This window comes from Trichoplusia ni, unplaced genomic scaffold (assembly GCF_003590095.1).
Source record: "Trichoplusia ni isolate ovarian cell line Hi5 unplaced genomic scaffold, tn1 tig00003514, whole genome shotgun sequence".
NCBI lineage: Eukaryota > Metazoa > Arthropoda > Insecta > Lepidoptera > Noctuidae > Trichoplusia > Trichoplusia ni.
The window spans coordinates 2,002-17,396 of record NW_020800412.1 but is presented as its reverse complement, the minus strand read 5'-3'; positions in this window follow the sequence as shown (position 1 = coordinate 17,396).

Below are 15,395 nucleotides of genomic sequence, written 5' to 3'. Positions count from 1 at the left end.
CAGAAGGTCTTCTTGATCGCCTTCAGCTCCATTTCTTCTTCCACAGCGTGTGCCAGCCGGCTTCCAAGGAAGGCAGCTTGCAGTTCGAGTCTGGGAACCGATACAGGTTTTAATGGGGTGACTCTCACCTTTGCTGACACCAGATTGACGAGATAGGTCCCGTCCCTTTCTCGTGTTCGCCAATAGACCGCAGCTGCATACGCCGTTTCGCTCGCATCTGTGAAGGTATGCAGCTCCCCCTCGGTGCTATGTGGAGCCAGACATCTCGGGATCTGAAGGTCTTGCAGGAGCTTCATCTTCTCTAGGTAGACCTTCCAGGCTTCGTGATCCTGGTCTGCGATCTCTTCGTCCCAGCCGATGCCACTGCGCCAAATGTTCTGCAGTAACTTTTTACCTCGGATCAGGGCCGGTGATGCTAGCCCAGCGGGTCGAAGGTGGACATGACTGCACTGGTAACTTCCCTTTTCGTTGGCACCTTGAAACCTCTCGCAATCTCCTCCGGCGTGTTCCGAAGGTTCGCCCTGAAGCCGATGGAGTCCTTCTTCGTGAACCAGCGTAGTCCCAGCGTCTTCTCCTTTTCACCAAGGTTGACTTTAATCTTCTCAGTCATCTCGGTCTTTACTTGTTGCAGCAGCTTAGGTTGGTTCGATGCCCATCCCCTGAGTTCAAAGCCCGCCTTCTTGTGGATGAAATCTACTTGCGCTGTCACCCTTCTTAGGTCCTCTTCTGTGTGGAAGCTGTGCAGGTAGTCGTCCATATAGTGATTCAGCTCGATCGCCCTTGCTGCTTCTGGATACTCTTCTTGGAAGTCAGCTGCGTTTCTGTTCTTCACTTAGATGGCTGTGCTCGGAGATAAAGTCGCACCGAAAACAACGGATGTCATCCTGTACTCCTTCGGTGACACGTCGCGTCGATCTCCTCGCCCCAGAAACCGCAGGCTGTCCCGATCTTCTGGCCTTATACGTACCTGCAGAAACATTTCCTTGATGCCTGCTGCAACCGCCAAGGGTCCCTGACGGAACCTCAGCAGTACGCCGAAGAGTGACAGCAGCAAGTCTGGCCCTGGCAGCAGGGCGTCGTTGAGGCTCTTGCCTCCGGACTTCGCTGCCGCGTCGAACACGATCCTGATCTTCTTTTTCAAAAGATGTACGACGGCGAAGTGTGACAGGTACCTTCTTTTCCTGGTGTCTTCTGGTTGTGCTGGAGCCTCTTTTGCATACCCGCTGTCCAGAAGATATTATATCTGCCGACAGTATTCCTCCTTCAGCTGAGGGTCCTTGTCAATCTTCCTTTCAATGTTGGCCAGACGATTCTTCACAGAAGCTTAACTCTCTGGCATCCTTTCTTCTTGGTTCCTCCACAGCAGACCGGCCTCGAAGCGCCCGTCCTCCAATCTTCTGCAGGTCTTCTTCAAGATGGCAATGTCCTGTCCCTTGGAATCCGTTGAGGGTCTGCGTGGCTGCATACCAAGCGCCTCGATCGCGAAGTGATCCTTGATGACCTGGTGCATCTCTTCTGCTGGTGAGCTGACATTAAGGCAAGTATTAATGAATTGAACCCTTCTTACGGCACCACTGTCGATAGCGTACAACACCCAGCCGAGCCCTGTCCTCGAGGCCACCGGTTCACCTGGCTTCCCTTTCCTTACTTCCCGGGACACGATCAGCTCCCAGTTACCCTGCCCGATGAGTAGTTGTGGTCGCTCTCCCTCGTAGTATAGGGCGTTGGAGAGTTTCATCAGGTGTCTACAGCGCTAGATTCTTCCCTTCTCCAGGAACTGCGGCGCCAGCTTGAGCCCTCCCATGGTCCGGACTCCTTTCAAAATCTTCCTGGTCCCTTGGTGCAAGCCTTTCACAGCCAAGTCCAGCAGCTGTGAGTTCTTCTTCTGGATGAGCCTGCCGCCAACTGTCTCAATTGTCAGCTCCTCCCTTTTACCATGAGTGCTAACCTCCTCAGCGACCTTCTGGTCCAGCAGTGTCATCCATGAGGGCCAGGATCTTGGAGCCCTTGGTACCGTAGACCTCTACCGGCACCATCTTCAGGTAGGCTCGTGTGCTGCCCACCGTGTTTACGGCCGCCATGACCGCTGCTGCCTCCGTAGTGTTGCTCCTTGCTAACGAGCTACGAGCCTCGTAAGAGATACCTCCCCAAAACATTATGGACCCTCCCTGGTAACACACTGTTTCTGTTACAGTGCGTGGAGCAAACCTTTCATTTCGGCGGCTGTAGACACGCTGACGTCCATCTGGACCTCTTAAGGCTATTCTGCTCTCATCTGAGAACAGAATGTCCTTCCAATCCGACACAGTCCAATCAGCATATTTTCGCGCAAAAGCAAGTCTAGCTCTATGGTGTTGTGGGAGCAGTTGTGGGGCGCGAGCTGGACGAAAAGCCCTCAGATTTCTTTCTGCTAGTCTTTTTCTAATCGTACGCTCACTCACACTGACATTTCTCACCTCAAAAAGGCGCGTACGAGCTTCAGTAGCCGTGCAAAAGCGATTTCTCAATACGCTGCTGACAACGAAACGGTCATCTCGAGTTGAAGTGCATCGATGTCGGCCTTGACCTGGCCTGCGGGTGTACAGGCCTGTCTCCCGAAATCGTCTGATGGCATCCCGTACCGTAGTTCGAGGTACACCGAGTACCTGAGCGATGCGACGTTGGCTGTACCCAGCGTCAGCTAAAGCCACTGCTCTAGCCGCATCAGTTGCATCCAGTGGCATTTTTACAGTCACAAACAATAAGCGAACACTGCAAAACTCAAATTAAACAATATTCCCTCACTATGGCAGAAAAGAACAGGAAATGTTAACACGGCAACAATGTCTAACAACGACTAAATTCCAAAAACCCTTCAGCGACACAAATTTAAGAAATTAAATAAGGGTATAAGTGTTTAATTTATTGCTAGAGTACCCACTTGACAAAAAATAAAACAGCTGATAACTCATAGTTAACGTAAACAAACAGGGCGACGAAAGATATAGGTGGGCGGTTAATTGTGCCTGTGAGTGTATATTAATCGGAGCAATCTAAGATACAGGTAAATTCAATTTCCTTTGCAGAGTTTCCGATACAAAAGATGATAGCGTACCGCTATCCAGAAGCGCCTTAACGGTATAAGTTTTATTCGATATTGGTCCTAAAATCTCTAATCAAGCAATACACAGTAACACACGGCCAGGTATTACGGCAGACAGGGACACCTTGTTATTATCATTATCACCTTGAGAGCTACCCGGTAAGTTAGTGGACTCATTACTTTTATCTACAGATTGTGTATGTAATAGCGTATTACGCTTTGAATCACAATGATGACAGCTCTTCTTAAAATAACGAGTGGCCTGGCCGGAGACAGTTCAAGCACATTTCAATCTGGCCACTTGACTCGATCTCTTTTCCAGTTGTCTCTTCACTTAAGTATGCTGTCTCTAAGTTCTGCTACCTGATTTGTACGATTTCTTGCAGGTTTGGCAATTTTTGGGACTGGATTTAATTCGCAAGTCAAGTCCTTGTTTGAAATAAAGTAAACTACTCAAAACAAAATTAGGCCCACTACATTTTTAAGCTGTAATTACAAAATATTCATATTTAATTGTTATTTTTTGATAAATGTGGTTAGGCTAAGGATTAAGAAACTGTTTTAGCATAATCAACAATCAAAATTGTTGATTTCCTTAAAAATACACATAAAATTGACTTTTTAGGTAAATTGCAACAAAATAACGAGCAATGTAAACTTAACCTAACTTTGTTTTTTTTTGCAAATAATCCTAGAGCAATATTTTTCTTAGTAACGAGTAGGACCTCCTCTACTCTACTGGATGCACTCTCTGAGCCTATCTAGTACACTTTCAATCAGGTGGGTAGCATTTTTTTAGCACGAGTTTTAGCGCGTTTATGAGCTCCAGCTATGAGACTATAACTAAAACTTAAGGCTTCTCTTTAGTTGATCCCATAGATGTTCAATGGGATTAAGATCGGGGCTCATTGCAGGCCATGGCAAAATGTAAATGTTGGCTTCAGAAAGTGCTCTTTGTGTGATGCGAGCCGTATGGGGACGAGCATTATCTTGCATTAACACAAAACCAGCACCCACTCTTTGTGAAAATGGGATAACGTGAGGTTGGATAACTCGCTCAACGTAACTGGTGGCCGTTACGGACCCTTCGTCAAGAATTACAAGTTCTGTTCTGCCCCTCAAGCTAATTCCTCCCCACACCATAACACTTGGACCCCCAAAACGATCTGTTCCATGGATGCATTGTTCTGTAAATCGATCGCCTTTCTTTCTCCACACGCGTATTCGTTTGTCGTCACTATAAAACTTGACCTTACATTCGTCTGTAAAGAGTACCGTGCTCCAATCCTCTATAGACCAAACCAAATGTTCCCTAGCGAACTTTAAACGTGCTGCTCGATGAGCCCTGGTCAGTTTGAGTCGAACTGCCCGTACTCTGGAGCATTGACCATCTTCATGGAGACGATTTCGGATGGTTTGGTCACTGACTTGGATACCTGTCGATCGCCGTAGTCGCATTTGTAAGGTCCGGGCGGTTACTGTTCGCTCCTGACGTGCAGTTAACCGGATATAACGGTCTTCATGTGCAGTTGTAGCTCTTGTTCTTCCTGTTCCAGATCTCCTAGCTACACTCCCGGCTTCCTGGTAGCGCTCCCACACGTTTCTAGCTACAATAGCTCTTCGCGACACTCCGACGCGTATTGCTACTGATCTCTGGGACTCTCCCTCCTGAAGCAATGCAACTGCTCTTGCAGCTGTTTCCAGGTCCATGTGGCGTCGAGAACTAGCCATAATAACCACAATTATAACAGAAATTAAACAAAACCGTTCAAGAAGGCAACGTCTAACCACAAAACTTAGAGTCACACTGAGAACATAAGTGACAACATGAATGCAACTTTGTGTTTTTTCAAGCACTTCACTTTTTCTGCCCATCCACTTGAATAAAACGCATAAATCGTTGCTCAAAACGTTAATAATGACTTGTAAACATGTCTACTTCACATCTTAATACTTCATTTTGCCAACTGGGGAATTCTTAAACAAAAAATTAAAATTAATTAATTATTGGCCCTATTTTGTTTTGACTAGTTTATTTCTTCTCGTACGAACGATCTTAGCCTGTTTTCACTGAACACCAGGGTTACCTTGGTTTTTACACAAAACATTAATTAAATAATTATATCAATCATTTGGATTAGTGAGATCAATATTGTATTAATATAAAATTAAATTGAATATTTTTAATTCTCCTCATCCTCATCTGTTTCAGCTAAAGCATCACCTACGTTACCATCATACTTCATACTTAAATATTCTTGATGGTATCTGTTTGGAATCACGTTTTTGTTACACAGATCCTGTAAATCTTTGTATTTAGCTAATGAAAGTTTGAGCTCTTCGACGTATAAAGGTATAGGTCCCTTTTCCACAATAGCTCTGTTTGCTCTCGATCTGATGATGAAATCCATGTTTATTTCGTAATTGTCTCCATCTTCGAAAAAACCGTATTGAAATTTAACAATAGGATTATTTCTATGAAATTGCACCACCCTTAATGAATTAAAATTAATCTTAAATTTTGCCGGTAATAAAGCTTGCGAAAAATTCTTCTAATCCATGAAGTCTCCATAGTTCAAAACATTTATATTGTAGTTTCTAGGCTTATTTCTAGCATTAGTAATCATAGTTGGGCCACTCAGAAGGAGCCCATACTGTTTTATTACGCACAAAACTTTCAATAGTGCTATGAATAGAGTCAACAGGCATCATGGTGTGTCCCGGTAAAAGATAAGTTACCTTTATTTAATTTATTAGTGTGTGTATCATTTGGAAATAACATAGTTCGTGCGTGTATTAGAGATGGAAATGATTGGTATTTAGAAATCATGATCATATGATCATATGATTTTTTTAATCACAGTGAAATCACTTGCTATTATTCACACCTGCTATTTATCATTGAAAATAACGAAATGAAATGACATAGTAATTGAATAATGAATATGATGTAACAGGACACGTTTGTTGTTTCATTAAACTGGTGTAAAATCAACTTGTGTATTATTAGTCAATGAAATTCCCTTCATACTTTAACAGGCTTAGGACTGACAATGTAAAAACTTAAAAACCTTAGGAGGAGACTACGTTTAAAAAATAAAAGCTTTTGGACTTTACATTGGCGTATTTAGAAGTTCATTGATTGATTATCTATACTAATATATAAAGCTGAAGAGTTTGTTTGTTTGTTTGTTTGAACGCGCTAATCTCGGGAACCACTGGTTCGATTTGAAAAATTCTTTTTGTGTTGAATAGACCATTTATCGAGGAAGGCTATAGGCTATATAACATCACGCTGCGACTAATAGGAGCGAAGATACAATGGAAAATGGGGAAAATTCTAACCACGTGGACGAAGTCGCGGGCAACAGCTAGTTATCTATATACAGCCTTCTAATCAAATATTATTTACATTGGTTTTGTACATATTTACATTTGTTACATTTTTTATTTACAATGGTCATAATTACTATTTAGAAAATCCAATTGTGAAGCACGTTTTTTACTTAGACGTGTTCTTCGATCTGACAGCATATATCCTGCTTTCGAAAACACTCTTTCACATTGAACTGATGCGACTACAATGTGGCAATGTTCTGTAAAAATTTCTGCCAAATTGGGATACACTAATGCATGTGTTTTCCACCAAGCAAGAGGACAAGACTGGCGGCTAATGACGTCTTCATTGAGATACATTTCAAGCTCGTGTTTGGCTTTAATGGCGACATCGTCACCTGATGATGTGATTGCAGCAAGTGTTTTATCAATTTTTCCCCAAATTGAAATAGTCTTTTCTTCATTGCTTGTACTAACTAGCCTGGAATACATCGTGAGCTGGAGGAAATGCATCCTTTTTTCTCTCCTGTATTTTTGATCGGAGTAGAGCTAAAATGTGTTCATTAATTAGATATGCACGCCTGGATCTTTCACACTCCTCATCGGTTGGGGCCACAGATGTACCAGAATCATTTTCTAGAAATGCATGAATTTTGAAACGCGGATCTAAAAATGTACAGGTTCCCAAAAGTAGGTTGTCGTCAATGGCGCTTTTTGGGAAATAGATGGCCATATTTTCTTCTAAAATGTCCAGCATTTTTTTTGCTACGCCATAAAAATCTTTTGTTTTTAATAATTTTATAACATTTCTTAAACCATCGGTTAGTACAATAACGAGCCCGGCGGTCAAATATTTCGATCCACTCATAACTTTGGTTACCTCTTCAAATGGTTGAAGAATCATGCAGATCTGTTTGATTGCATCCCACATTTCTCCAGTAAAAATCGGTAAATCAACTCTTAAATTGGGTATCACGGCCTGAAGAGCCACTTGGAGCTGTAAAAAGCGGTTCAACATATAGAACACGGAGTTCCATCGTGTGGGAACGGATTGTACCAAACGTAGTGCCTGTGCTTTTTTTTCAAAATCCGTTTGGTACTTACTGAGGGCTTCCGTGGGAATATGACTTTTTTTAAAGTGAGCAACAACGTTTTTAGAGATGCGCAGGCGCAATAGATACGAGGTCCTTTGCGCAAACAATTAATATTGGGTTCACTGCACAGATGGCGCTGTTAGCAACGACCGTTTATAGTGATGTTTATGGGGTTATGGGTGAACAGTTCAAACACCATGGAGTATACACCGCCACACAGTAAAGACGCGCACACACTGAGGCTGGTTTTAGTCTCACTTCGTTCTTCTAAACAATAGTCATTTATTTTATTTATGTATCGGGTAGTTAAAACTGTTAATTGATAAAATAAAAAAACGTAATAAATAATAAAACGTTTTGTCTTTATTTTATTATTTATAATATGGATCCACTGGATAATAGTGAATTACGTTTGCGGCAGCAGAATGATCGAAAAAAAACCGATATGATCTTATAAAAATTAGTTTATTAAATAGAAATTAATATTACAAATTAACCCTAATGAACACTGTTCCACATCTAAGTCGGAATATGGAATGTTATTCTCACAATATTCTATATTAAAATTAATTTACGAAACCGATAGACGTCATAGATGCATCAGCAATTTAATGCAGTAAACAGGATGTGGGGCTATGCACTGTCACCGGTCCTCATAGAATAGCGCTACGTAATTAGTGTCACTTATCCACACTTGTTTAACACGTCCTTTTACAAAAAATAACTGTAAACTGATTCGTATTTTTCATTTTACTAAAGCACTGTACACAGAGAGCTTATGGCCAGTAGACATCCGTGACGCCAACCACGAGTGGTTATATAATTATCATTGTTGAAGAATTTCTTTTTCAACTCTCCATTGGGACTCAATTCTGTGTGTATGAGTCCAGTCTGGGGGCAACAAATGGGTTTTCTGGATCTGAATGATTTACTTTTTTATGTATGTGGCTATGTTGCCCCAAGCCTTCATATGCCCTTCAATAATCTGTATGAATTGTTGTACCCTCAATTACATGTCTTTTGATGAGAGGAATTGATATATCATTTCTCACCTCAAATCTTCGCTCCCATCTTAAATAAGACCAAGGATCCAGTGACTCTCAATCAGAGCTCCTACAAAAAAGATACAACTTATGATTGTTCAGGGTGAGCTATAAGGTTGTTGGCAGTTTAAATATTCGATTTATAAAGAACTACGAAGCATAACAAAAATATTTTTTTATTTTAAAAAAATAGAAGGATAGGACTTAAAAATAATATTGTCCAAATGACTTCCCTCGGCTGTTTGGCACTCTTGGAACCGAAGTCGCAAATTTTGGGAAACTCGTTGAAAAGTTGTTCTCGCTATTTTGTTACTTTTCTGAATAATATTCCTATTCAGCTGCTCTAAATTGGTCGGATTACTCTCGTAAACTACCGGTTTGAGGTAGCCTCATAAAAAATAATCGCATGGAGAGAGATCGGGGCTATGCGGGGGCTATTCAATATCCCCCCACTGATATGGCCCACCTTGTACAATAATATTTCCATGTCATAATAATTGTTAGGCATTAGGGTGGACTTTGAAGTCTATTTCTGGGTAGTTTATAAAAAAAATAAGGGGGATCGCCGTATTACTGCAATGATGGTTTGGAATTTGGTTTATATACATATATTCTCACATAAAATAGTTGCTGTATTTACCTTTATTATAATTTATTTTCCCAAATTTACTTCCATCGATTTGGACTACCTTGCCAGGACCATACTCTTCTAATATACAGGGTGTTTGGCAGAACGTTGAACATACGAAAATGGTGGATAGGTGGGGTCATCTGCTACTTACTCAGCCCTGATTAATTTGGCCCTGGCCTACTGGATATTTTTAAATTTTATTTTCTTTCTTCTTGTTTCACCACTTTCTTAACTTTAAAGTGTATTTTTTATTAGAAAACTCATTTATATAGGTTTTACAGAATATAAAATAGTATAAATATTTTAAAAATCTTGGCGATTGTCCGGCGAGGCGATCCTATCATTTAAGTATATAATAACCCAAGCGAAAATAACTTCATTATATTAAGTAAAATAACAATTACCGATTTTTCATTTTCGTTTTCCATTATTGAAGAAGTTTGAGGATCTAATTGTTCTTTCTGATCCTCGACATAACTAATGAACTGAAAACTCGTTCCGGGTTGAGGTTCATATTGTTCATAAGAGCATGTACTATTGCCGGGTCTTTCGGATGAGCTCAGAGGAACCTTTTCTTCATTCTGAAAAATAATTGATAAGGTTTAGCAATCGCCGTTCACTCAAATTTAAATTCCTGTAGCAACACGAAGGACATGCTGCACACGGTTACATCGACGATGCTCGTGTACAACCTATCCCCTCTGTACGTCTCGAAGGTGGGAGTCTGTCCGGTGTTGAGGATATGGAGTTCCATTTCGCTGATAAACGAATTATACTCTGCGCCTCGGTGGTCTTCGGAGTTACTCCCCCACCACTGGCTCCAGGCGTTCACGTCTCCTCCTACAATGACGTTGGGTGTGTATTTTTGTGTTTTTGTGAGTATATGTTTGACTGTATTTGTGTATGGTGTTATGTCTTGGTCGCCTTCGAAATAAACCGACAGGACCGCAAACTTGATTGCCCCAACCTTTATTAATACGGCTGCGATGTTCTCGGTGACCAGCTGAGGGTCATGAATGACCTCCAGCTCGTCCCCGAAGACTATTACCGCCGCCATGTCAGGTTTCTGTCTGCCCAGGGTTCACTGGATGACTTGTGTGCCTGCGTTTTGCTTCAAGCATCCCGTTCTTCCTACGTAGGGTTCCTGAACGAGAGCTATCTTTACGTCTTTCCGCTGGGCCGCCATGTGGAGCTCTGTAGTTGCAAGTTTGGACCTTTGGAGGTTCGCTTGAATGACCTGCAAACCTCGTGTCGAATTATTCCGAAGGTTGACCATTTTATGTTGTGCTTGAGTGCCCTCCTCGTTAGCAGTATGCGATCCTAGATCTGGCTATACTGTCCCATTTCTGTCGTTCCGGGCAGTCTGCACTGTAAGAGGGGTGCTTCAGTTCGTCCCCTTCCTTCTTTACCCGGACGCAGTTCACGCATTTGGGGTCTTTTCCCTTCGCTTTCAAGGGGCAGCCCCTCCCGGTATGCTCTGCTGAGCAGAAGCTGCAGATTTGTGCTTTTTCGGTGCATATGGTCTTTGTGTGGCCATAGCCCATGCACTTGCTGCACTGTACCAGAGGGGACAGATCCTCTAAAGGGACCCTCTTTAGGCCGCAGAAAACTTTGGCTTCGCCTTGCGTGAACCGTCTCCACAGTTCTGGGGACAGCTCGAAGACCGGGTGGCAGATTACAGGAACCCGGGCTCTTTACCTGAATCTAAGCTTCAGCGTCTGGCTTCCCGGTTCGATGCCATGGAGGATTTTCCTGTTCTGAGACCATAGGAGACTCTCCATTTCTGCATCAGTTTGGTAGGCCTCGACGCCTCTAAGACAGACCAGAGGATTGCCCGGTTTCGGCTCTTGAACCTTAAGGTCATTTTTGCCGATGATTTGGCGCTTTACGACATCCATGTCCTCTCGTGTCGCGCAGCTTAGGATGACCTTTTGGTTTTTCGCCTTCCTGGTTTTATTAATGTTCGCCCCCGAGGTCTTCAGGTCTAGTGCCACTCTAATCTTGTCCATGACATTGTCTCCTGTGTGTTTCGGATCAGTGGAGGAGACAATTAACGTGTGTCCGGACTATGGCGGGACGGTTGGTTTTGCCGCTGCTTTTGGTTGTTGGGGAGCGGGTGTCCTATCGCTCATCTTGCCGATTCCTTTGACAACTTCAGCCAGTGTCCGCTTGACCTCTACGATGGCGAGCTCCGATTGCAGGTTTGGCGCTGCGGGTGTGGGGGCCGGCCTGTCGCGGTGGTCTCTAATGTCAGAGGACACTGACTGTAGCTTCTCCTTCAGTGGTTTGAAGTGTCGGCTGATGTCTTGCTGAGGAGGAGGCGGTGTGTTTATGTGTGTTGTGAGTTGCGTGGTCAGTTTTGACACTTGTGCCTCCAGTCTTTCCATCGTGGAGGCGGCCGTCACCATTGCGGGGGTAATGCAGCATTCGTGCTGGATGGACTGCGCGATGCTGGTGGCTGGAGGGGTGAGGGGGGTGAAGGGAATAAGGAGGGGGTGACAGGTCCTGGATTTCCCAGTCAGAAATATCGAAATCCGGTTGTCCTAGGACAAGTCGTTCAGGAGTTCCCTCGGACTTACCTGGTGGGCCGCAGTGGTGTCTTCAGCTCTGGTGTGTGGGGTCTTCAGGCCGTCTCCGCAGTCTCAGCTTGTGGCTGCGCTGTCAGGTGACTGGTGACAGATGGCAGTTGACGTTTGACGTTTCGCAGATGTCAGTGACACTTGACTTTGACGTTTAATGTCACTTGTCAAAATGACGTCTGACGTTCGATTTGACGTTTGTCGCCGCGTGTAGCCTTGGAGGTTAGTTATGCGCCTCGTGTCGAATTGAGGTTACGACCACGTGTTTTTAACAAACTTTGGGGGCCTATAACTCTTCAACTAGGAGCCCGACAGACTTCGACGATACGTCAAAAAACGGGTCTCCTTTGCGCCGATCTTTTGGTTATAATTAGTTGACTGGTTAACTAACCTCCTTGATTTGACACTGCCGCAAGCTAGATTTGTTCCTGGAGTCACGACCTTTGACCTTCGACCTTTCCCACACTAATCCTGGTGAATCGGGATATGAGGAAACTTTTCGTACCACTTTCACACGCGAATTCGCAAAGATGTAATTTTGGCGAATTTTTTAGTCGGAGCTCGATGTGATGTTGTCCGTAGTTAGGCTTATACTCTTGTATCATAATAATTTATGCAACCTGTCCACCGGGCACTGTTATTACCTACTACTTAGATAGTTTATGATTCCTAATGTGAACAGATCTAGCGCAGATCAATAGTAAAGTCATATTTTATTTTACATAAATAAATAGTAATTTTGTAAATAAGCCATAATAATGCTCTTAAACAATTCTGGTATAAAAAAATGTAAATATTTAAATACATAAAAAGATTTTATTCGAACAAAAGTACATTTGATTTGACTTCCATCGAACAACATAACATATGCGGATAGTACATTATTTTACTAATGAATCTCCAAAGAACACAGTTACATCTGCACTCATTGTATATAATAATGATGATACATATTTCCGAAGAATAACGTTACATGTTCCCTTGAGAAAAAAATATAAAAATACAAATTTATATAAAATTAAATGTAATTACTTTTACCATGACAACAACTATTAGTTTTCATATTAAAACAACATTTTAAAACATTGTATAGTTTTCAAAGGAAACTGTTTCACGTGCATATGTATCTGTTTTGTTCGGAGGACACAAAATTTTGCGGTTTAACTTTCTTTAAGGATATTTTCATTAACAAACAGTAAACAATCATAATTTCATTACATAATTAATAAAAATAAACACTTACCATTATCTTTTTGGATTAATTTTCGTTATAGCTGTTGACTAGAACTTGTATTATCTATACTTTCATCGGGCAAAATTAAAGACAATATTTTCTTCGAACGTTTCATATTGAATAATAAACTCAAATATCAAAGGAATATGTAAATGCAATTAGAAAAACAAATAAACAACATGTAATTTAACCGTCACCCATGCACAAGCAAACACATGGACACCTCCCGCCAACACGACCGCGAATGACGAAGTAACCAGCGCGCGGGCAGCGGGAGCGCGGGGTGGGGCCCGCGTACATCGATCTATTCATGAATTGCTATTCTTCGAAACACTACTGCGTGTTACGTTCTTGGCACATTATAACTTCGAAAATAGGCTTCATAAAAAGAAAATAAATACACCATTAGATAGCTCTTGTTATTCTAAATTAAATACGATAAACAAAAAAAATTGATACTTTTTTACAAGTAACTGTGTTCTTCGGATAGGTCGATATTCATCAATCACCTTTTCCAGAGTGGCCAATAACGGAATTACAGATGATATTGAAACATTAGCTGCACTTAGTTCTCGAGTTATTTCTTCAAAAGGTTGGAGCAATGTAATCAAATTTTCCACAAGTATCCATTCTTCTGAAGTTAGTTGTGAAATTTTGTTGCTGATGGAAGAATAAAGGCACAGCGAATCTTTGTTTTTCAAAATGCGTTCCAGCATGTAAAAGGTGCTATTCCACCTCGTAACACACTCTTGGATTATCTTGAGCTTTGGTTGATTAAGCTTTTCTTGTAGATTAACAAGTTCATCTTGAGCTACATTAGAGTGATGAAAGTGTGTTGCTATCTTTTTACATTTGTTAATGGCTGAAATGATAGATTCTTCTGACTTAAGCCCTTCTTTAACCACAAGTTGGATTTGGTGCGATAAACAATCAATGTTTTTAATACTTAATAAAGAAATACCTTTTTTCATGTTAGTGCCACCATCTCTAACAATACATAATATGTTTTCTTTGGGGATTCCCCATGATGACAACATAGTTTCTAACTTTGCCGCTATATTTTCTCCTGTATGTCGCCCATCGTTGAATACTTCTGCTTTCAGTACAATCATTTTTCGTTCAGAATTATTGGTGATTCCGTGACAAGTGAAACTTATTAGCGACACACCAGAGCAAGAGTCAGACCAGATATCAGTTGTTAATGCAAATTTTTCAAATGATTTGATTAATTCCAGAATTACATCTTTTACCTTGGCGTATAATTTTTCACAAATGAAAGAAGTAAAATATTGCCGACTTTTTAAATTGTCTCACAAATTCGAGACATTCCACAAAACTAAATGGTAAGTCCTCCAGTGCGATCATTTCGCCAATCAAATTATCCAGCTCCAAAGACTTGTTGTTGTTGTTATCCCACTTTTTAATTTTTTTCAACGCAATCACTCAAAGACATTTGCTTAAGGTCAGTTTTGGCACATTGTCGCGAAGAGGACGCGAATGAATTAATTTTAGCAACACTTTGCGTTTGGTGTTCTCTGTTTTTTAATTCTTCATATTCATTTTTGTGTTTAGCTTCCAGGTGATTTCTCATGGCACTCGTGGTCCTGCCTTTACGCGAGTACTTTTTATCACACAACTTGCAATTTACATTTTCAGCATCAACTATTGTAAAATAAGTCCAAACTTCGCTGATGTGTGCTTTGCTCATGTTTTTATGGCACTCTTCCCTTAAATATCAGTTAAATTTGAAGGATAACATAAAACTAACCTCACAACAAAACAAAACATTTAGAATGAACTTTCTGTGACTAAATTCATTCAATTAACCAATTCCCGCTCGACTATGTTCAATTTAAACCTGGCTGACACGAAGCGTCAAAGCTGTCAAACACTTCAAATTTTAAAATATTCGCATTCGTGAATGTTGAAGATAAATTTAATATTCGTAATCGCATTCGCATTCGCGAATGTCAAAAATTCAACATTCGTTACATCACTAGTATGTATGTATTTGTGTATAGCAAAATTAATGAATTTCAACAACAATACTTACTGTTTTTAATATAAAACATGTTTTTGATATAAAATAAAACAGGGCAAATCGTCGTTTGGTGTCACATTTCATATAGATTAATGTTGTCAAACGGGCCTCTGCATGTTAGCGTCGGCTCCATGCACGCCTTCCAAATTTCCGGAATCCCATGACCCCGAGATGGTAACGACACAACATAATAATAATAATATAGGAAAAATAAAAATAAATATGTTTCTTTTTTATATTCATATTTATTGTAGTTCACCAACAGTAAACTTCTTACTAAAAATACTTCTTAAAATGACATAATAAAACCTGCTACTGGCCCTTAAAATGTATTAATTTTGTATAAACCGAATTG